Source organism: Dama dama, chromosome 29, assembly GCF_033118175.1.
Source record: "Dama dama isolate Ldn47 chromosome 29, ASM3311817v1, whole genome shotgun sequence".
NCBI classification, from domain to species: Eukaryota; Metazoa; Chordata; class Mammalia; order Artiodactyla; family Cervidae; genus Dama; species Dama dama.
Window position 1 is genome coordinate 24,668,710 of NC_083709.1, and position 25,269 is coordinate 24,693,978.

Consider the following 25,269-nt stretch of genomic DNA (forward strand, 5'->3'; position numbering starts at 1 on the left):
ATAGCATTTACTGTTTTTTTTCTGTCAACTTATCTTTCTTTCCTTTATCCTTCTCTCTTTTTCTGGATTGCAGCGGAGAGTTGAGCAGAGTTGGGAAGTAGCATTAGGACAATGGAAAAGACATTCTAATTATAAAAAGAACATTTTATTTCCCTTTTTCAAATGTATAGTTACTTCAAAAGTAAATTCACACTTTGAATTCATTGAATTTAAATTTCCTGTGTAAATGGAGAGTAATTATTTTTGATAATAGATTTTTAGTTTCATCCAATAATTATTAAATACTGAAACTATGCAGAGTAATCTGTGTCTTGCATGTTGACCTCATTGTCAAATTTTATCCTTTGAAATGTCAGGTTTATTGGTGTAGCAAAAAATACTTTCTCCTTCAGGTTTATTTTCTTCTTCCCTTCAGAAAAGTACATTATAACAAAATACCATTTTGTCTTCTGAAGTGGAAGATTGAAGATCTTCAAATATATTAATGTATTGGAACAGAAGTTTCATTCTTTCAACTATTTAACAAAAAAAAAGAAAGAATTTAATGAATGCCTAGATGATAGATACTTTGTCATGTTCTGAGAATTCTAGGGTAAAGCATGATAATATATTTGCTTTCAAGATGCAAAACCCCAAACATGTGAAGAAGGTTAATCCCTATTGTTTCTTTAAATGCTTTATAAAACATGCCATGTAAATTTGAATTATTATTGTTCTGGCCACTAATATATAGAAATCCTTCCAGAAGCAAATATCATTTTTCTTTTTGCATGTTTTGGCAGCCTTGAAACAAGGTTATGCAAAGAGACTTAGAGCAGTATACTAGAAGTGTCCCAGCATGAGGAGACTGACGCGTCAAACTGGTAAGTGAAAGAGATGGTTCATGGGTGTCTCTTTTATGCATTATTAAATCTGTTGATGCCATTTCTCACATAAAATATCCTCAGAGCTTATAAAATAATGAGAATGCTTCTAAAATATTTCCTATGAAATTTATTCTCATTACTTAGACTACCTTAGGGAGATGGTATTAGGTGGGAAAAGTCACCAGTTCTGTTATAGACAGACAGGGATTTAAAGTAGCTTTGTGACTTTGTGAAAGTTGCTTAATTCTTTCAGTCTTTCTAATTTTAAAATGGAGATTATGGTTGTTGCCTTGTTATATTTTCCTATGAATTAAGTAAGAAATTGCCTATGAACAGTTGAGCATTTCCTTAGCAAAGAAGAGGAGATAAAAGATATGACTAATATTTATTGAATACATTCCATGTGTCAAGTACTAAATACTAAATACTGCATTATTTTATTGAATATCACAACAACCCTTAAGTTTGAAGCTATTATTACTCTCATTTTGCTGATGGAGAAATTGTGCATTGAAAGATGTGTGGCCTGCGTTAAATCACACATTGCTCCTGTGACAATTGTTTGAATGCAGTTCTGTCTGATGCCTGAGTTTCTGTTCTTATATTTAGTCATAAAGCAAACGGACATTTATTAGTCATCTAATAAATACCAAGCTTCTTTTAGCTAAGATATTGTGCTGTTTCCCACGTGATTATTACTTAGAATATAACAGCCATATACTTATATGAAGTTTTATGTTGTTCAGTTGCTCAGTTTTGTCTGACTCTGTGACGCCATGATCCGAAGGACTCCAGGCTTCCCTGTCTTTCACTATCTCCCAGAGTTCTCTCAAACTCATGTCCCTTGCGTCAATTATGCCATCTAATCATCTCATCCTCCATTGCCCCCTTCTCCTCATGCCTTCAGTCTTTCCCAGCATCAGGGGCTTTTCCAATGAGATAGCTCTTAACTTTAGAGCTTATAAATAATTTATGAATAAGTAATTCTGTTTAGTTCCCATATAATCTCTATGGAAGACAAAGTTGGGATCTTTTCTCATATTTTTAGAGATGGAGAAATTGAGGTCCAGTATGTTGAATACATTCCATGTGCATATAGCTCTGTGCTTCTCAGACCCTGTGGTTAAGGGTCAGTTACTGTTAACTCATTTAAATCCATTATAGACTGAATGCTTTTATAAAATTTCTAAAAAAATTATTACTAGGAAATGACTAAAAGGCATATAAAACATACAAATCCACACATTTATTATCATTTGTCATTATCTTACAGACATAAAATTACTAAATGTCTATAAAAGTTTCTAATGCTTGTCCTCTGTTTCCACACTTCTCATGATACAGACCAATTAGCATGTGTAGATTGGCACTAACCTGTAGATCTGACAGTAAGTCATAGCATCGGTAGAGCTAATATGAGGGAAATATAATGCTTACTCTTAGACATTCAATCTTCCAGTCCATGTCTTCATACTGCTCCTATTGCCTCAATATGCAGCAAGAAGCTTGTTTCATAATCTAAGGGGCAAAAGACTGAATTGCAAATTGCTCACTGGCAATCATTGAAAGAGAATTGACCATAACAAAATATCTCAAAAGAGTTGTATGAAATAATTAACATGAAAAAAAAAGTTGAGAGTTTATTGGGGTGATTTCTTTTTAAATTATTTATAAGAAACCAAGACTTTAAAAAAAAATTGATATGCTGCTGATTTTCTCCTGATATGTTTCTTCCCCTTCTTTTTTCATTGTATTTATTCTTTGAAAAGTGAAGTTAAGTTATATTTAGAAGGCTGGACCTTGTCACTTCCTGAACAGTGTATAGATGTTGTATAATTCTAAGAGATAAAGTAGATCTTGGCCTGCTATGAAATGTAAATGAATTCATCTCCCCACTACACTAAAAAATTCTGAAAATAAATGTTACTTGTTTATTTCAAAAAGTGCCAAAGAAGATTATAGCACTTTGGGGGCAAAGTAAAATGAACACTGAGTCAGCAATGAAAATTTACTTCATAAGACAGTTTTGTCGCTTTCTCAGTTCTACTGAGATGGATCCAAATATTTGCATGTGCTATGTTATTAATAACTATTTTGCCATCTGTGTCAAAGTAATATTGCACAGATATTCAGGAATAACTTTTGGTTGTGAGTAAATATTAGACGAAGATTGAATTTTTCTCCAAATGATGCTGATGGGTTGGTTTTTTAATCACAGTTTAAGGTGTCAGTTGTTGTTTGGAAGTTCTACCAGATTAATAGTCCTTAATGCAACTTAAAATGGCTATAAGGGCACAGATAAAGATGAGAATTTATGACAAAATTCAAAACTGAGTCTTTCAACCAATCTATTATTAGCTTCTGGGAAGACTCCATATTGCTAAATTAAAATTTGCAATCTGGAATAGAGCAAGCCTATGGCCTTAAGTAATAGAGAGCGGGAATCTGTGTTCCTCCCTTACTTTCTGCCTGCTAACTCAGAGATCCATGATTGGTATGACTTAGAAAGTTAAGCAACCGTATCTGGGCACCTCCCTTCAACCAGTGCCTTCATATCTGTATCCATTTGAGGATTATCTTTCCTGATCCCTCTGAAAAGGGTAGAAAGAAAGGAAGGACTTATGGAAATACATTGTAACCAAGGAGAAAGATAGGTTTTGCCGATGTGGTGATAATGATATTAGTGACAATAGTAATAGTACTGTGTATGTGTGTGATCAGAGAAGCACAGAGTGTGGAGACAGGATGGGTCACTAGCATTCGAACAGAGGGGTTTTATTTGAGGGCTTCTATGCCTGATACTGATTGGAATTTAGGCCTGAGGTTGTTCACAGTCTACTCAACTGTGGAGCTTAGAGGCTTTCTACAAAAAAATCAAGTTATCAGTAGGACCAAGGGCTAATGGTCAGTCTTATGACTTGTCTGTTGAGAAAGACTACTCTTCAATGGATTTTTCTCACATTCTCAAATACAGAAGCAATAGCAACAACACAGTCAAAGTCAAACATGATCTTGATAATGATTACTTTAATGTGGGGAATGAAAACCTGAGGTAATGCATATGTAGATCAATGAGTTAGTATGAAACCCAGAAAAATATTTTAGAAAATTGTATTTTGTCCTTAACATTTGCATTGATTAATTTAGAAATATGAGCCATTAACATTGAAGAGTTGAAATGCAAAGGATTGAAAGGAAACAGAAAATATAATAGAAGAATTAAATTGGCCTTCATAGGCAAGGGACTTCCCTGGTAGCTTAGCTGGTAAAGTTCTGCCTGCAATGCTGGAGATCCCAGTTCAATTCCTAGGTCAGGGAGATCTGCTAGAGAAGGGGTAAGCTACCCATTCCAGTATTCTTCGGCTTCCATGGTGGCTCAGTTGGTAAAGAATCCATCTGCAATGTGGGAGATCTGGGTTGGGAAAATCCCCTGGAGAAGGGAATAGCTACCCACTTCAGTATTCTGGCCTAGAGAATTCCATGGACTGTATAGTCCATGGGGTTGCAAAGAGTCAGACATGACTGGGCAACTTTCACTCACTTTTGTAGGCAACAACTAACATAATTAGATTTATGGAAAGCAGACTGAAGAAGCACTGTTAGAATGCAGAAGATAACGACAATGATGAAAATTATGAGGAAAAAAATAATCACCAAAATGGCAAACAAATAAAACATGGTAATTATTTATGAAAAGAGAGGAAACAAATAAATAAAAATAAGTCTTAATCAAAGAATCACAAGGGAAAGAAGTGTTACTCAAGAAAAAAAAAAAAAAAACATGTCTTATCCCTCTCAAATTTACTTGCTAAGATATGAGATTTTTTTAATATTGTGTGGGAATTCCATATTTTTTAAAAGTTAGGAAAATTTAGTGGTAAATTAATGTGAAAGGTTATTTTGGAACTGGTAGCTTATTTTTTAATGTTTAGTGCTTCTAAGACTATAGAAGCTTGATCTACTCAGATCTTCTTATTTTCATTAAACAATTTTGATAATTTCTGTTAGAAAAACTATCAATGCTAAGTAAGTGCCCATGTATGAATATTCATATAGGAAAAAAAAGACTTGAAGTCTATGTATCAGTGGAATAATTAAGTGCTTTTTATTTTTCTATTTTAATATCATATACCTTATCTGGCATATGGTATAATCATATATAATTGATTAATTAAAGATCTTTGTTAAGTATGCTTAATGCACAGATTATAAGTGAACAGCTCAATAAATTATCACAAAACCAACAAACATGTGTGTTAACCATTCAAATTAAGAAATAGAACATAATCAGTACAGTTGGAGGTGCTCTTTTTCTTCCAAAATTACAAATCCCAATCCTCAATATGATAGCAATTTTCCTAAATTCAAATGCCATTAGTTATTGCACCTTTCTTTGAGTTTTATGTAAGCAGAATGATAGAATTTGTACATGTTTTGTTATGTGGCCTGTTGTTCTCAATATTACTCATGTGAGACTTCTATGTGTAGTAGTAATAATTTACCTTTCAGTGCTATATACTCTTTTATCATGGCCACTTTGTGGCTCTTACATCCTTGTACTTGTCTTTGGGGACATGGATATGCACATTTCTGTTGGATATGTTATTAATTATATATTGCATATATATTCATTTTTAGTAGATACTGTAACTTTCCCAAACTGGTTGTGCTAATTTGCTTTCCCACTGATAGAGTGTAAGAGTTCTACTTGCTTCACCTCTTTACCAACACTTTAAATTACAAGAAATTTTTATTTTAGCACTCTGGTGAATGTGTTGTGGTATCTAATTATAGTTTTAATTAGCATTTCCATGGTGACTGAGAAGAGTGGATTTGCTACCTCCGATGAACAATTCCCTAAATACCCCAAAATTAAAAGGCAAGTGGAAACTTAGAGGAAGTATAAAGAAAGGTGGTAACTTTATTAACCTTTACTGAATGAACATTCAGTCTAAAGAGATCTAAGGTTCCTCTTTACAGTAAGGAATGAAAAACTGTATAAAAACATGTCTTTAAAATATGCATGCCTGGCAATATCATCCACCTTTAAAATTCAACTTATTGAGAGATTGACCAAGATGGCAGAGTAGCAAGTCGCTGAGCTCACTTCCTCTCCGGAGCACACAAAAAAAACAACTATTTGCAGAACAACCGTCAATTAAAAAGGCCAGGAAAAAAGTGAGAGTGTTAGTTGCTCAGTCATGTCAATTCTTTGAGACCCTACTGCCTGTAGCCCTCCAGACTCCTCTGTCTATGGAATTCTCCAAGTGAGAATACTGGAGTGGATAGCCATTCTCTTCTCTAGGGGGTCTTCCTGACCCAGGGATCAAACCTAGGTCTCCTGCATTGCAGGCAGATTCTTTACTGTCTGAGCCACCAGAGAGGTCAGAATCTACCAGAAAAAAAATCTTATAAAACTAAAAACATGGGACTACAATGAGATGGATAGGAGAGGTGAGCTTGCCATATAGTCAAGTCCCAAAGCAATGGGTTGGTGACCCACAAACTGGAGTATAATTATGCTACAGTGGTTCTCCCAAAGGGGTGACAGTTCTGAACCTCACTTCAGGTTCCCCTGCCTATGAGTCCTGCACTGGGAAAATGAGCCCTCAGCATTTGGCTTGGAAGGCCAGTGGTACTTAGTTTGGGGAATCCCACAAGACTGAGGGAAATAGAGACTTCACACTTAAAGGGAGCATACAAAACCACACAAAACTACTGCTGTCTTGGAGAGACTCCTGAAGAGGCAGGGGAAGTGGCAGGTGTGACATAGACACTGGCAGCAGTCTTTAGAGTTTCTTCTGCCACGTGGACACTGGTGTTGACAGGCACCATTGTGGAATCCTCCCACTAGCTCCTTAGCACCAAAACATAGGCCCACCCAATAGCCCGGAGGTGCTAGTACTGGAACCCCTCAGGCCAAGCAACTCACCAGATGAGGTCACAGCCCCACCCATCAGCCAGCAGGTTGCCTAAAGGCCTCCTGAGGCCCCTGCAACCTAGAACATGATCCTGCCTGTCAGAGGGCCCAGGAACAAGCTCCATCCATGAGTAGGCAGAGATCAGTCCCAGAATCACATGGGATGTGATTCTGCTCTCAGGAAACCTGCTCTAGACTTGACTAGCCTCACACATTAAGAGTTAGACTCCAAAGGCAGGAAGACTAAATCATACAACCTGTCAACTCATCCTGTCCTCAGCATGCCAGACCATGCCCTGGGAATATCTGGGGCCTGCCCTGCCCACTAGCAGGCCAACACAAACTTCGGGCAATAGCTTTGGGCCGTGCGAACACATTCCAGGACATTGTACTGCCTGCTGGTAGTATAGCACTAACCCCAGAACCTGGCATAATCTACCAGTGAGTGGGGAAGAGCTGTGGATCTTCCGGACCCCGAATGCATCCAGCAGTCAGCCAACAGTAACCCATGGGGGCCACTGGAGTTCTACAGTCAGCTTCCCATGACCAAGTGGTACCAACCAGTAGCCAGTAGCCTCCACACAAGGCAGGGACTAGCAACAAACCAAACCAGGAATAAGTCAAGCCTACCAGACTGCTGACATAGTCTGCTCACCACAACAGGATTCAGGCAGCCCTCAGGAGGGGAGATTCTAGAGCATACATTTTTTGTGGCAAGAGAGAAGGGTGCTACTGGGATGTATAGAATGTTTCCTACATTATGCTATTTCTCCAAGATTGGGAAACATATCTAACCTACCAAATACATAAAGATACACACAGCAACTTAGGCAAAATGAAGTGTCAGAGGAACATGTTCGACATAAGGACCAGATAAAACCCAAGAAGAACTAAGTAAAGTGAACATAGGCAATCTATCTGAAAAAGAGTCCAGAATAATGATCATGAAGATGACTCATTCTTTTCTCTCAGAAGAGGAAGAAATGAATGCACAGAATGAGAAGTTAAAAATTATTCACAAAGAGTTAGAAAATATAAAGAACCAAACAGAGGTGAAGGGTACAATAAATAAGTGAAAACATACACTAGAAGGATGAATAGTAAGCAGATTAAATGATACAGAGGAATGGATCAGCCAGCTGAAAACAGAGTAGTGGAAATCACTGAAGCAGAAGAAAAGAAAAAAAAAGAATTAAATGAGAATAGTTTTAAGAGACCTCTGGGTCAAGCACACTAATATTCTCACTACAGGGTTCTCAGAAGGAGGATAGGGAGAGAGGGCATCTGAGGAACTATTTGAAGGAAATAGTCATCCTATTTCAAGAAGGACAGGGTCCCATGCAGTATTTACTGAAAGAGAAACAAACCAAGGCAGGTTGTAATTAAAATAGCAAAAATTAGAAAGAAAATACTAAAAGCAGCAAGCATAAGGCAACAAATAACATAAAAGGAACTCTCATAAGGCAATCAGCTGACTTTTGAGCAGAAACTCTGCAGGCTAGAAGGGAATGGCATGAGATATTTAAAGTGATGAAAGGGGAAAATGTATATATCAGTTCAGTTCAGTCTCTCAGCTATGTCCGATTCTTTGCAAGCCCATGGACTGCAGCACACCAGGCTCCCCTGTCCATCACCAACTCCTAGAGCTTGCTCAAACTCATGTCCATTGAGTTGGTGATGCCATCCACCCATCTCTTCTTCTGTCATCCCTTTCTCCTCCTGCCTTCAATCTTTCCCAGCATCAGGGTCTTTTCCAATGAGTCAGTTCTTTGCATTGGGTGGCCAAAATATTGGAGTTTCAGCTTCAGCATCAGTCCTTCCAATGAATATTCAGGACTGATTTCCTTTCGGATTGACCGGTTGGATCTCCTTGCAGTCCAAGGGACTCTCAATATATATGTAACCAAAAATACTCTACTCAGAAAGACTTTCCTTCAGATTTGATGGAGAGAATAAAAGTGTTACAGACTAGAAAAAGTTAAAAGAGTACAGCACGACCAAACCAACTGTACAACAAAATACTAAAGGAAGTCGTCTAGGCAGAAAAGAAAAGGCCACAAATAGACACATGAAAATTACAAAATTAAAAACCTCATTGGTTAAAGCAAACATACAGTAAAAGGAGGAAATCATTAGTAGTAAGTAAACAATAATAAAATTCTCTATCCACAGTAAGTAATTAAGGGATACAAAAAACAATTAGATGCAAAGCATAATATCGAAAACAGTAATTGTGACAGGAGAGTACAAATGCACAGTTGTTAAAATGCATTTGAAACTCAGAAATCAGCAATTTAAAACAATAGCATGTATATATAAGTGCTTTTTGTTTACAGGCTGATCCGCCAAGCCACCAGGGAAGCCTCATCAGTGATATTAGGCTGTAATTTTCTTTTCTTTTTTATATTTTTGTCTTGTTTTAGTATCACAGTGATAGAAGGACTTGAATTGTTCCTTCCTCTACAATTCTTTGGAATAGTTTGAGAATAGATGCTAACTTCTCTAAATGTTTGGTAGAATTCCCTTGTGAAGTCATCTGGCCCTGGACTTTTGTTTGTTGGGAATTTTTAAATTACTGATTCAATTTAATTACTGGTAATTTGTCTGTTCATATTGTCTAGTTCTTCCTTGTTCACTCTTGGGAAATGGTTGGTACATGACTGAGAATTTGTCCATTTCTTCTAAGTTGTCTCTTGTTGACGTGTAGTTCGTAGTAGTCTCTTATGGTCTTTTGTACTTCTGTAGTGTCAGTTGTAACTTGTCCTTTTCATTTCTGAATTTATTGATTTGGGTCCTCTCCCCCCCTTTTTTTTTCTCGATGAGTCAGGTTAAAGGACTATCAATTTTGTTTATCTTTTTAAAGAACAAGCTTTTAGTTTCATTGATCTTTTCTGTCTTTTTAAAAAATCTCTATTTCATTTATTTCTGCTCTTTATGATTTCTTTCCTTCTACTAACTTGGGGTATTTGTTCTTCTTTCTCTACTTCCTTTAGGTGAAAGGATAGGCTGCTTATGTGCAATTTTTCTTGCTTTCTGAGATAAGCTTGTATCACTATAAACTTCCCTCTTAAAACTGCTTTTACTGTATTCCATAGGTTTTGGATCATCACATCTTTGTTTTCATTTGTCTGTAGGTATTTTTTTAAATTTTCTTTTTGATGTCTTTAGTGATCCATTATTGTTGAATAGGTATTATTTAACCTCCACATTTTTTTCAGCTTTTTATTGTAATTAATTTCTAGTCTCATAGTGTTGTAATCAGAAAAGATGTTTGATATGATTTCAGTTTTTTAAAAAATTTTATGGAGGCTTGTTGTGTGGCTTAGCATGTGATATAACCTAAAGAATGTTCCATGTGCCCTTGAGAAGAATGTGTATCTTGCTGCTTTTAGATGGGAAACACCCACTCTCTCCTTCTTTCCTTTTCCGTCCCTCCCTCTCTCTTTCTTTCTCTACACACACACACACACACACACACACACACACATAAATACAAGGGCTTGCCAGGTGGCTTAGTGGTAAAAAAAATCCACTTGCCAATGCGGGAGACATGGGTTCATTTCCTGGGTTGGGAAGATACCCTGGAGAATGAAATGACAACCCATTCCAGTATTCTTGCCTAGGAAATCCCATGGACAGAGGAGACTGGCAGGCTATGTTGCACAGTATCACAAAAGAGTTGGACATGACTTAGCAACTAAATAACAACAAAATATTACTGATAAGCATGGTGTAAAAATCCTCATCCAGATATTAGCAATTCAAATCCAACAATATGTTAAAAGGATCATACACCATAATCAAGTTGGATTTATCCCAAGAATGCAAAGACTTTTCAATATGGCAAATCGATCAGTGTGATTCACAACTTTAATAAATTGAACAATAAAGCCATATGACATTGCAATAGAAGGGTAAAATTCTTTTGACAAAATTCAACATCGATTTATGGTAGGAAAAAAAAAACCTCTTCATTAAATGGGCATAGAGGAAAAACATCTCAGCATAATAAAGGTCATATATGATAGACCACAGCTTACATCATGCTCAATGGTGAAAAGCTGAAAGCATTTCCCCTAAGATCAGAAAAAAAGATAAGGATGTCTACCCTTGCCACTTTTATTCAGCATAGTATTACAATTCCTGTCCACAGCAATCAGACAAAAAAGAAAAGGAATCCAAATCAGAAAGGAAGAATTAAAATTGTCAGTGTTTGCAGGTGACATGATACTACACTTAGAAAATTCTAGAAATACCACCTGAAAACTACTAGAGCCAATCAGTGTATTTAATAGATTTGGGATACAAAATTAATACACAGAAATTTGTTCTTAAAGCTCGGTATCTCATGTTTGGTGTTGGGCTCTAGTTCTAATTTTCATTTAGGATTATTATTGTGTTGTTTTAAGTAAGAATTGTGTGCATTAACTGCCTTCCTAGCTTTCTTCATCCATGATGACATTCCCAGTATAGGGATTTTGACAAACAGAACTGTGCTGTTTATATAGTTTACTTGTAAATAAAGGAGTCTGAAATTGCCTGTAGTTTTACATCTAATGCAGACCCCAATTTACTTGAGTTGTTGTCAGGATCAGTTATGAAACTGCAATTTTGTGCCTCCTCTGAATCATGTTTTCTCCTTGTAACAGTTGTGTGTAATGTCATTAAATTTTTGAAGTATTCCATACACATTTCTCTGCCCTAACAATGAACTGTCAGAAAGATAAGGAAATGATCCCATTTACCATTGCATCGAAAAGAGTAAGCTACCTAGCCATAAAACGTGCCTAAGGAGGTAGAAGACCTGTACTTGGTAAGCTGAGTCACAGTGATGAAAGAAATTGAAGAGGATACAAACAGATAGAAAGCATGCTGTTGGATTGGAAAAATTACTATTGTTAAAATGACCGCAGTTCTCAAGGCTATCGACAGATGCAAGGCAGTCTCCATCAATATATCAATGGAATTTTTCACAAAACTAGAACAAATTCTTTTAAAAATTGAATGAAAACACGAAAGATGCCAAATAGCCAAGTCTTCAGAAAGAAGAGCCAGAGGAATCAGAGTTCCTGGCTTCAGATTATACTACAAAGTTACAATAATGAAAATAGTAGGGTAATGGCACAAAAACAGATATATAGGTAAATGGAACATAATAGGGAGCTAAGAAATAAACCCATTCAATTCTTATCAATTATTCTAAGATAAGGGAGACAGAATTTATTTTAGGAAAAACATAGTCTCCTCAGCAAGAGGTGTTGGAAAAGCTGGACATCATCATGTAAATCAATGAATTTAGAACACTCTAATACCATATACAAAAATAAAATAAAAATGGATTAAAAACATAAATGCAATACAAGATTCTGTAAAACTCTTAGAGGAAAACATAGGCAGCACACTCTTTGACATAAATCACATCAGTATTTTTTGATCTGCCTCCTAAAGCAAAGGAAATAAAAGCGAAAATGAGACCTAATTAAACTTAAAAATTTTTGTACAGCAAAGGGAACTATCAATAAATTGAAAATACGGGCTACTGAATGGATAAAATATTTGCAAATGATATGATTGATAAGGGGTTAACATTCAGCATGTATAAACAGCTCATACAACTAACTTAATATAAAAAAATAGCCAAAAGAAGACCTGAATAGACATTTTTCCAAAGCGGAAATGCAGGTGGTCAACAGGCACTTAAAAAGATGCTCAACAACACTAATCATTAGGGATTTGCAAATCAAAACCACCATGAGATATCACCTCACACTCATCAGACTGGCTACCATCAAAAAGAGCACAAATAACAATTGTTGATGAGGATATGGAATAAAAGGAAACTTCATACACTGCTGGTGAGAATGTAAATTGGTACAGCTGCTAGGTAAAACAGTATGGAACTTTCTCAAAAAAGGAAAACTAGAACTACAATATAAACCAAATATTGCACTCCTGAGTATATATCCAAAATAAACGAGCAAATACTCCCAGAAAAGCCAACTATCTTGAAAAGATACATTTACCCCAATGTTCATAGAAGCATTATTTAGAAGTTCCAAGATATGGAAGAAACCTAAGTGTGTGTGTGTGTGATATTATGGAATACTGGAATACTACTCAGCCATAAAAATAATGAAATTTCCCCACTTGCAACAATAAGGAAAGGCTTGGAGCATATTATTCTAAGGGAAATAAATCAGACATAGACAAATACTGTATGATATCACTTATATGTGGAATCTAAAAAAATACAACAAACCAGTGAATATAACAAAAATGAAACAGACTCACAGATATAGAGAACAAACTACAAACTAATGGTTACCAGTGGGGAGAGGGAGAGTGGAGAGGAATAAAGGCATTAAGAGGTACAAATTCTTATATACAAAGTAAGCTACAAGGATATTATATAACACAGGGGATATAGTCAATGCTTTATAATAACTATAAATTTAAAAATTGTGGATCACTATCTTGTATCTCTGTAGCTTGGGCTTCCCCGGTGGCTCAGTGGTAAAGGCTCTGCCTGCAATGAGAAGCTGTAGGAGACACAAGTTCAATCCCTGGGTTGGGAAGATCTCCTGGAGGAGAGCATGGAAACCCACTCCACTATTCTTGCCTGGAGAACCCTAGGACAGAGGAGCCTGGCAGGCAACAACAGTCCATGGGGTCACAAAGAGTGACTGAAGTGACTTAACACGCATGCACACATACCTAAACTTACCATACAGCAACCATGCTTCAGTATAAAGAAGGGAGAATTTGTACCTTTTCTTTTCAACAAGAAACAGCATTTTTTCTAGTTGTTGCAAAAAACAACTCCAGGCAAATGAGGTGTCTTCGTTTAATGGGTATAGGAATTCAGATTTCCAAGATGAAAAGGGTTCTGCAGATACACGGTGGTGATGGCTTCACAGCAATGTGAATGTAGTTAATGCCACTAGAGACTTAAAAATGAACTGTAGACAAAAATAGTTAAGATGATCATGTTTATTTCATGGGTATTTTTTTCCCGCAATTAAGAATAATAGTTAAAAAAAGAAGCATAAATTTGTTACAATTTTTCATTGCTGGATGGTCCTGTTATTCCCACTTCTCTATATTCTTCTTCTTCCCTTTTTTATAAACCTGTTTTAAGATAAAGGATTAAAATTTTGACCTCTAGGATATTATTTCTAATAACAATTATCTGCTGATAAAAATTCAACTTATCAATTTTGCCCAACTTTTAATTTCCCTTTTGCCAATTAAAGGATTGCCATCTATCCATTTTGTCTTGTTTCATTGTGTACAAAGCAATCTTATGACTGTAGAATCACAGCTAAATGGTGGTATTTAGAATTTATTGCAGAGGGGAATGATTGCACTGTCCATTTCTGAGTTGGGAAAACTCTTTGTCCAGCCATCTGAAACTAGGGATGGCTCTGGGTAGTAGGCATGAAAATGATCCAGGAGGGCAGCAGGACTTGGATAAAGTGCCCAGGGCTCTCACCCACATAGCCTGTGTGGCGGCTCCCTCTCTCCACCAGCCATTTCCTCTGGTGGGCTGTGTCATGGTTCGTTTGCTTGGCCAGTATTAGTTCCCACACTGTGTGAGAGCTTGACTGTTACATTGTTGAGACAATTTGGAAGTGCATAATTTGATACTGTGTTGTCAACTGGTATGCTTTAGCAAAATGAAACCATGTTATCAGAAATTAGCTGGATCAGATGTGTGGTTCCCAGAGGAAGAAGGAAGGAGAGGATGAAGGTGGTCAAAGGTACAAATTTCCAAGTACAAGAGAAATAAGGTCAAGATTTAAAAAGTCACCAGTTTAACCTTTTGTAATGGGGCATATTTCTGTTTCTTTAAATGCCTGTGGTCTTTTGTTGAAAATCAGGCATTTGAAAAAGAAGTCGTCTTCTCTCCCAATGATCACAGACTGTCTCTGTACAAAAGACCATCATTAATAAGCCCAGTAAAAGGTTGAGAGCTTTTCAGGCCTTTTCTGGGCATGTGTCCTGTCTGGGTATTTGTGTATATCCTTTCTTCCCTACACTAGTCCGTACAAACTGTAGATCTCTGATTTGTCTTTAGAGCTTTCACAAAACTATCTTCATCAATCTATAGTTGATTTAATATTTCTGTAGGGAATAAGAGCCTGGAGCTTCCTAGTCCAATAATTTGCTGATGCTAGTCATGGCTGTTTTCAAGGTCTAATTTCCCAAAGAGGCTTATTCCAGCTTCTCCTCAGTGTCTTAGATAGCCTATGATATTTTTCTGCCTGTCACCTTACCTCAGGCTTCTGGAAACTGCAGCGCCCCTGCAGTTTTATAGGCCTGCCACGCTTCACATGGCTTCCAACCTCAAATCTAAACTTTGCTGCTCTTCCCTGTCTAAGCTCTGAGTCAGGTGAAACAGAAATTATTTTGTCAGAGTGCAGACAGGTTAGAACTTTGCCAATATATTCTACTCTGCTCATTCTAGCTTGAGGCAGGGAACTAGGAATTGGGTCACTTCTTCCTGACTGTGTAGGGCTATACCCATGAGGGAACGTGACAAGGTGAGTAAAATCACCACAAAATTCCCTACTGTTTTGAATGTGCCTTTTCTTGATTGGGCATTTGCTTGTTTGTTGTATCATTGACTGATTTCCACAGTTTTCATAAGATTCTTTTAAGTAATGTGTAATTATGTTATTTCCTCTTGTGGAGGAATAGAAACTTGGAACTTCCTAGTTTCCTGTTTGATTTTTTTTTTTTTTTAACTTTTATCCAAATGCTTTTTGAATGTAATACAAGATTGCCATTCCAAAGTAAAAAACTAACTTACTACATGACTTTTATTTGTATTACATGATGCCAGTAAGTACCCTGTTGAACTAGTCTTAAAAAAAAAAATTTCAGTAGATCAGCCAGTTTCTACTCATGAAAAATAATAATGTCAAATAATATTTACTTCAATTTCATTCTGATTTTATTCACTTCTTTGTTCAAACAAAAAGCAGTGATATCACCTCACTTTTGAAGGAGTGAGTGCACTTTTGGTATTTAGGGAATTATGGTTTGTTTTGAATATGATTTCAGCATTGATATAGAAGACTTCAATAACTGAAAAATTTATTCTAAGTCTGTCATCATAGAGAAGCCAGAGTCAGCAAGGTCTTCATCTCAACAGTGTTCCTTCTATCTTGTTTGCTAGTCTAATATATAATTGAAGGGAGAGAGTGCTGAGATTGAGTCTGTTATTGGTAAATCAAATCCACCTATTTTGTTTCTGTGTCTTAGTACCAGAGTTATTTTGGAATTAATTATGTATAAGCAATAGTTTTAGTAAAGTTTGATCAATGTGTGACACCATTCCAACAGTTAAGTAACATGCATGGAATATAGAAGTGTTCATGTGATTTCATTAATGCCTTTTGTTAGATTTAATCTAAAAAAAAGAAAACTTGAAATTTATGTAACAATTACAGTGAAATCAATGCTCTACTGAAAATCTTAAGGTAGTGAGCAATTAATTTTCTAGCTACATCCCTAACCATAAAATAAAAAGCTGATGATGACCTTCACTGAGAAGGAGGAGGTCACTTTTCTTCCAAGGAGTAAGTGTCTTTTAATTTCATGGCTGCAGTCACCATCTGCAGTGATTTTGGAGACCTCAAAAATAGTCTCTCACTGTTTCCATTGTTTCCCCGTCTATTTGCCATGAAGTGATGGGACCAGATACCATGATCTTAGTTTTCTGAATGTTGAGTTTTAAGCCAACTTTTTCACTCTCCTTTTTGACTTTTAACAAGAGGCTCCTTCACTCTTCTTCACTTTCTGCTATAAGTGTTGTGTCATCTGCATATCTGAGGTAATTGATATTTCTCCCAGCAATCTTGTTTCCAGCTTGTGCTTCATCCAGCCCGGCATTTCTCATGATGTACTCTGCATATAAGTTAAATAAGCAGGGTGACAATATACAGCCTTAACATACTCCTTTCCCAATTTGGAACCAGTCTGCTGTTCCATGTCCAGTTCTAACTATTGCTTCTTGACCAGCATACAGATTTCTCAGGATGCAGATAAGGTGGTCTGGTATTTCCATCTCTTAAAAATTTTCCACAGTTTGTTGTGATCCACACAGTCAGTCTTTGGCATACTCAGTAAAGCAGAAGTAGATGCTTTTCTGGAACTCTCTTGCTTTTTCAATGATCCAACCAATGTTGGCAATTTGATCTCTGGTTCCTCTGCCTTTTCTAAATCCAGCTTGAAGTTCTTGGTTCATGTACTGTTGAAGCCTGGCTTGGAGAATTTTGAGCATTATCTTTGCTAGCATGTGAGATGAGTGCAATTGTGCAGTAGTGTGAACATTCTTTGGCATTGCCTTTCTCTGGGATCAGAATGAAAACTGACCTTTTCCAGTCCTGTGGCCACTGCTGAGTTTTCCAGATTTGCTGGCATATTGAGTGCAGCACTTTCACAACATCATCTTTTAGGATTTGAAATAGCTCAACTGGAATTCCATCACCTCCACTAGCTTGGTTCATAATGATGTTTCCTAAGGCCCACTTGACTTCACATTCCAGGATGTCTGGCTCTAGGTGAGTGATCACACCATCGTGATTATCTGGGTCATGAAGATCTTTTTTGCATAGTTTTTTTGTGTATTGTTGCCACCTCTTAATATCTTCTGCTTCTGTTAGGTCCATACCATTTCTGTCCTTTGTTGTGCCCATCTTTCCATGAAATCTTCCCTTGGTGTCTCTAATTTTTTTGAAGAGATCTCTAGTCTTTCCCATTGTATTGTTTTCTTCCACCTCTTTGCATTAATCACTGAGGAAGGCTTTCTTATCTCTCCTTGCTATTCTTTGGAACTCTGCATTCAGATGGATGTATCTTTCCTCTTCTCCTTTGCCTTTTGCTTCTCTTCTTTTTTCAGTTATTTGTAAGGCCTCCTCAGATAACCATTTTGCCTTTTTGCGTTTCTTTTTCTTGGGGATGGTCTTGCTCCCTGTCTCCTGTACAATATCATGAACCTCCGTCCATAGTTCTTCAAACACTCTGTATACCAGATCTAATCCCTTGAATCTATTTGTCACTTCCACTACATAAGTGTAAGTGATTTTATTTAGGTCATACCTGAATGGTCTGGTGGTCTTCCCTACTTTCTTCAATTTTAGTCTGAATTTGGCAATAAGGAGTTCATGATCTGAGCCATAGTCAGCTCTCAGTCTTATTTTTGCTGACTGTATAGAACTTCTCCATCTTTGGCTGCAAAGAATATAATCAATCTGATTTCAGTACTGACCATCTGCTGATATCTATGTGTAGAACCTTCTCTTGTGTTTTTGGAAGAGGGTGTTTGCTATGGCCAGTGCATTCTCTTGGCAAAACTCTGGTAGCCTTTGCCCTGCTTCGTTTTATACTCCATGGCCAAATTTGCCTGTTACTCCAGGTATCTCTTGACTTCCTACTTTTGCATTTCAGTCCCTTAGAATGAAAAGGACATCTTTTTTGGGTGTTAGTTCTAGAAGGTCTTGTAGTCTTCATAGAACCATTCAACGTCAGCTTCTTTATCATTACTGGTTGGGGCATAGACTTGGAATACTCTGATATTGAATGATATGCCTTGGAAATGAACAGAAATCATTCTGTCATTTTTGAGATTGCATCCAAGTACTGCATTTCAGGCTCTTCCATTGACTCTGGGGGCTATTCCATTTCTTCTAAGGATTCATGCTCACAGTAGTAGATATAATGGTCATCTGAGCTAAATTCACCCATTGAAATCCATTTTAGTCCACTGATTCCTAAAATGTTGATATTCACTCTTGCTATCTCCTGTTTGACCACCTCCAATTTTCCTTGATTCATGAACCTAACATTCCAGGTTCCTATGCAATATTTCTCTTTACAGCATCAGTTCTATTTCCATTACCAGTCACATCCACAACTGGGTGTTGATTTTGCTTTCGCTCCATCTTTTCATTCTTTATGGAGTTATTTCTCTACCTATCTGCAATAGTATACTGGGTACCTACCGACCTGGGGAATTAATCTTTCAGTGTCCTATCTTTTTTCCTTTTCATACTGTTCATGGGGTTCTTAAGGCAAGAATATTGAAGTGGTTTGCCTTTCCCTTCTCCAGTGGACCATGTTTTGTCAGAACTCCCCACCATGACCTGTCTGTCTTTGGTGGCCCTACAGGGCATGGCTCATAGTTTCATTGAGTTAGACAAGGCTGTGGTCCATGTGATCAGATTGGTTAGTATTCTGTGATTGTGGTTTTCATTCTATCTGCCATCTAATGGATAATGATAAAAGGAAACTCTACGCAAGGTGAAAGGACAACCCTCAGAATGGGAGATAATTACAGCCAACAAAACATCTGACAGTGGATTAATTTCCAAAATATGCAAGCAGCTCATAGAACTCAGTACCAGAAAAACAAACAACCTAATCAAAAAGTGGGGGAAAGACCTAAACAGCCATTTCTCCAAAGAAGACATACAGATTGCTAACAAACTCATAAAAGATGCTGAACATCACTCATTATTAGAGAAATACAAATCAAAACTATGATGAGATTTCACCTCATGCTGGTCTGAATGGCCACCATCAAAAAGTCTTTAAGCAATAAATGCTGGAGAGAGTGTGGAGAAAAGGAAATGCTCTTACACTGTTGATGGGAGTATAAATTGATACAGCCACTATGGAAGATGGTATGGAGATTCCTTAAAAAAACTAGGAATAAAACCACCATATGACCCAGCAAACCCACTCCTAGGTATATACCCTGAGGAAACCAATATTGAAAAAGACACATGTATCCCATTGTTGATCGCAGCACTATTTACAATAGCTAGAACATGGAAGCAACCTAGATGTCCATCAACAGATGAATGGATAAAGAAATGTGGTACATACACACAATGGAATATTACTCAGCCATAAAAAGGAACACATTTGAGTCAGTTCTGATGAGGTGGATTAACCTAGAACCTATTATACAGAGTGAAATAAGTCAGAAAGAAAGAAATAAATATCATATTCTAGTTCATATATGCGGAATCTAGAAAAATAGTACTGAAGAATTTATTTACTGGGCAACAATAGAGAAACAGAGAATAGATTTAGGGACATGGGGAGAGGAGAGGAGAGGGTGAGACATATGGAAAGAATAACATGGGTACTTAAATTACCATATGTAAAATAGATAGCCAACAGGAATTTGCTGTATGTTTCAGGAAACTCAAACAGGGGCTCCATATCAACCTACAGGTGTGGGATGGGGAGAGAGATGGGAGGCAGGCTTAAAAGGGAGGGGATGTATGTATACATATGGCTGATTCATGTTGAAGTTTGACAGAAAACAACAAAATTCTGTAAGGCAACTATCCTTCAATGAAAAATAAATAAAGCACATACAAACATACAGTGCTGTTCCAGAATCTATACACTCCAGTTGTTATTTTTAAACCAATATAAATGTAAGAAAAATATAGAGCATACTCCCAAAAATAAAGATCAAGTCTGTACATTCTGAAATAAAATTAATGGTTTTAATTTTTAAAAATTGTGTGGGGATAATGGTGTAAACTAGGACTGTCCCTGGCAAACTGAACTGTGTGGTTCCCTAACCTGAAATGGGATCTTCTAGCTCTAGGTTGCTCTGTCTATCCCTACATGTCTAGGTTGCTCTATCCAGCCCTACATGTGGTTTCCATAATTTGCAGACATATGCTATCTTGTATAACTTCAGATAAAAACAAATGCATGATATTGCTCAGTGAGTTGTCCCTGAGAGGACATAGAAATCCTATGGTAGGGAATTTCCAAATCTAAGTACAGAAGATGTAGTATTAGTATAGTGTATGTCATCCCCTGAAAAAAATGCTTGGAACTTGATTTCTACTCCTCAAAAACCAAGTTACTCTGTGAATCTACATTACTTCATTGAACTTTTATTTCCTGGTCTATAGTTGGGAAGAGTAATTCGAATAGATATTTCTATTCTAAAGGTATTTCCAGCACTAGCATTCTGAGTCTGAGCAACAGTTCTAAAATACTTTCATGCTTCTAATAAATAACAGCACAAATTAAAGTCATTTATATAAAAATGACGTGAATTTTTAGGCCTCTCTTATAATGATTGAAGAGAAAGGTGATAGAAACCTGCACCACCCTTTTCCCCCTATTTATTGTCTTTTGTTCATGCACCAAGTATGCTTGATCTCTTTTCAAAATAAGACATCTTTGAAAACTCCGGTGTGAGATTTTTTGGTTAGAGTATGATAAATGTTAGTGCAGCATATGACCCCTTTTATAGATCATGAAATGAAAATAAGGGCACCAGGGTTTTTATTCATTCCTAAAGCATTATTTAAACCATGTTATCTGTAGTGATTCTGTGCTATTTGCACTGAAAGAAGAATATCACCCTGGGGACCCTAGCTTGCTTTCTGACAGTAATAATGGAAGCTCTAGAATTGTTCTCTCTTTGCCAGTGCAGTGATGGATAGTGTTAGGCCTGGGAAGTCCATTTACTTTGTCTGATTCTCTCATTGGAAGGTTATTTGAGTTAGGATGAAGGTTAAGCTAAGGTAAATATAAAGGTTAGTATTAAGATGAAGGATAACTTTGGAAGAAAAAGAATACATTTCTGTTTGTAAATATGTAAATTTTAAATATATTTATAGTGGAACTAATATATTTAAAACAATTAGAAATAGATCATACTTCAAATCTCAGCTCTACTGGTACTGGCTTTATAATCTTAGACCAAGTTATAGACCAAGGTACTTTTTCTCTTTGAGCCTTAGTTACCTCATGTATAGAATGACTATTAAATCTAACTCAAAGAATAGTTGCAAAAATTAAGTAAGTAGAGCTCTAGCAGTCTCTGTAGTGTCACAGATCTCATACCAATTACTTGTTCTTGACTGAGGATCTTAGACCACCTGGGTCAGGAAGAGCCCCTGGAGTAGGAAATGGCAACCTACTCCAGTATTCCTCCTGGAGAATCCCATGGACAGAGGAGCCTGGCAAGCTACAGTCCATGAGTTCACAAAGAAGCAGACACTAAATCTCTCCCTGTACCCCATGATCCCAGATGTAAGCATTAATAATGCTAATTCACAAGCTATGCTAATTCACAAGATAGGGAACATCTTTTTGGATACCAGTGCCAAGTGTTCGATACTCATTAGAGCAATTGTTTTGCATGTTTTGAGAATACAGCATTCCTTTTTATTATTTTTAAGTTTATAGTTGTTTTTTAATCTGGAAAAAAGGCTGTATGTCCAGCCTAGTCATGAGCGCTTTATTTGACTATAAAATGTGCTACTATCTTTGACAGAATAAATGCAAAAATGTAAGATGCCCTACAAGGCTGGAACACACTTGTTCCAGAAGCCTTCCAAAGAACTGACGGTGAGGGATAGATGGGTGGGAGAGACATTAGATTGTGAAAAGACGGCTTGTATAGCACATTAGGCTCCTGCTGAGGTAGATCAAGAAGTGTCTTACCATCACGAGATTGTGTAATACATTTCAAAATGCCCATCTGGAACATCATTTTGATTTGTATTCCTATAAAGTCAACTTCAATTTCCAGTACTATCTTCTGTCATTTTCTAGTGTTATACAGTGAATCAAATATTTGTGGCTGACTATAGATTTCTCTTGAAAAAACAGTGAAAGAAGATGATGAGGAGGAGGAAGGAGAAGCAGAAGTGGATTCGTACCTAGGTGTTTAGGATCCTATTGTAGTTGCGGTGGTGTTTAGGTGCTTTTAACCTCTGGACTTTAATGTTAAAAATTCATTAATTTTCTCAATTAACTTTTTAAAAAGGGAACTTGAGGAAAAGAAACATAGGGTTCTAGACATTTTTAATCTTGTATTATGAAGTTGAGTTCTTAACTTATTTATCTTTTCTTAACTTACCCCCAAATATCCTCCAGGCTGGGAGAAATTATTCCCATGGAATACTATCCAGCTTACAGCCTCTTTCCAAATACTCATATACTAAATGGATTAATTCCCAAACAGAGAAGTAAAATTTCCAGTTAAAAATGTACTGAATTTAACATAGTATCTTCTGATTGAAAGAATATTTGTCTAGTTCCCTGGCCTGGAATTTTTCAGTTCCTCATTTTTCCCCTACTTTTCTCTATTCTTATGCATAATCCTAGTGACACCCATCATTTTTAGCAAACAATCTATAACCCAGATTTTTAAAGCCTTGCTCTACTGAAAGGCTGGGTTTTCAGTATTGGGAAATATGTATTAGTGAGCATAGACTGTATTTTTCTAATAGTTCTCTGGTAGTTTTGCAGACACACCAATCTTTCACTTATTTTTAAGTCATTGATTTTTGGACCTAAGATTCTAAAAGGATTATGAAATTAAAAACAGATATCATATCTCTAGTAGGGTTTGCTCATAATACATTTGCTCTTATATTAAACATAATTCCAACTGGCTCTATTGTCTGTTTTCCTAGACTACAAAGATTTAGAAAGAGACAGTTCACTTCAGTTCAGTTGCTCAGTCATGTCTGACTCTGTGACCCCCATGGACTGTAGCACGCCAGGCCTCCCTGTTCATCACCAACTCCCAAAGTTTACTCAAGCTCATGTCCATTGAGTTGGTGATGCCATCCAATCATCTCATCCTCTGTCGTTCCCTTCTCCTCCCGCCTTCAATCTTTCCCAGCATCAGGGTCTTTTAAAATGAGTCAGTTCTTCACATCAGGTGGCCAAAGGATTGGAGTTTCAGCTTTAGCATCAGTCCATTTAAATCAGGTCTACTGGCAGTGTTCAAAATGGAGACCTGACAGAATAGCAACTGATAAAGTAAGAGGCACACTCAAATGCACAGATTAAAGAATTTACAAAAAATGAAATGATTGTTGACGAAGTAAATTCCTTATACTCAGAAAAATTAATTTATGTTCAGTTTATTATGCTTAAGACATGAATGTCTTATGTGATAAATTTTAAAAATGAACTTTGTCAGTCACTTGGTGGTTTCTACTGGATGTATTTCTTCATGTTTATGAGTTCTCTGGTGTGGCTTCAGATATTTTCTTCAGTAGTAACAACAGGCAAACATACTTCCTTCACTGCAAGTTAGAAAGCACGTAAAATAGTATTATGATAATGGTATAGACGTTTTAAGTCCTTAAATATTTCCAGGCAACCCTCTTTCCAGAACATCCATGATGACGTTTCCTTTGATAAATACAGTATTTCCTGACCATATATTATGTGGGTCGGGAATATTGTCTAAAACTAACAGTGCAGCTGTAAATAAGACATTAATACTAACCTGGAAGAACAGAAGTCTACCTAGGACTAGGTAGGACCTAGGTCCCCACTGGTAGTCACACTGAACGTCCTTTTGCCCACTTAGAACCACTAAATGAGATAACATAGACAGAATTTTGTGGCACCTGAGAGAGACTCAATCAATGTTTGTTGATATCAATTCCACTCACAGTTCCATTTATTCTTCTCAACAACCCAATGAGGCAAAAATTACCACCATCCATCCCTGTTGACCTTCAACATGTTGCTAAATCTCTTAAACTCAGATTCATTAACTGTAAGATAGATATACAGACACCTAACTTATGGAGTTATTGTGAAGATTCAATAAAAAATGAAATGCATCTGTGAAATACGTAGTACACAGTTTGTGTTGAATATTCTTTCCTATCCTTTTAAATGTGTATTTCCAGAGCTTTAGATGAAAAAGCCAGAACATCATGTTGGAATCTGTTTTGTTTGCTCTTTGGAGTTCAGTTAAGTCATTTTCATATTTTAAGCATCATTTTTAAATTTAAATTTTTTTTGCAAATTAATGCAAAATTATCTTGCAGTGTCCTGTTGGGAGCATTGGAATAGAACAAGTGCCCAGTGGTGCTAGGGTTTTATTTTGCTGATGCTTATTTAAAAAAAAAATCCAGGTTGTTGCATTGGATTTCTATAAAGCAGAATCATAATTCACATTTGGGCTCTATATTGTGTCAGCTCTTCTCTGTATCCAGAGTCCCCTAAAGTTAGGCACACAGGCATCCCTGGTGTCTCAGTGGTTGAAAAAAAAAAAAAAAAAAATCTGCCTGCAAAGCAGGAGATATGAGTTTGATCCCTGGGTTGGGAAGATCCCCTGGAGAAGGAAATACTCCACTATTCTTCCCTGAGAATTCCCATGGACAGAGGAGCCTGGCAGGCTATAGTACATGGGGAAGCAAAGAGTCAGCCATGACCTAGCGACTAAACACACACATGCACAAAGTAGCCATGTGCCATTTTAGACACTTAATAGCTTCTTTTGGCTTTTGCTCTTCTCCAGTTTTTAGAGTATCTAGTTTGGGCGTAACATTCAAGATAAACCATGTGGTTAGTATCTGTGGCCAGGGCAGACTTTTCAAGAGTGTGTAGTTGATCAAGGAAAAGTTCAAGAGTAGGATGGAGAATCTAAAAAAAAAAATTGTACAAATGAACTTTCCA

General features: G+C 36.7%; 1 protein-coding gene across 1 annotated transcript in view; it reads left to right on the top strand.

Annotated features, from left to right (window-relative positions):
- The window catches only part of LINGO2 (leucine rich repeat and Ig domain containing 2), a 1,335,691-nt gene that overhangs the window by 766,765 nt on the left and 543,657 nt on the right, over positions 1–25,269 (top strand). The window contains exon 5 of the mRNA XM_061132444.1: positions 783–863. The gene's annotated coding sequence lies outside the window, so the exon portion shown is untranslated. The remainder of the gene's footprint in view (positions 1–782; positions 864–25,269) is intronic.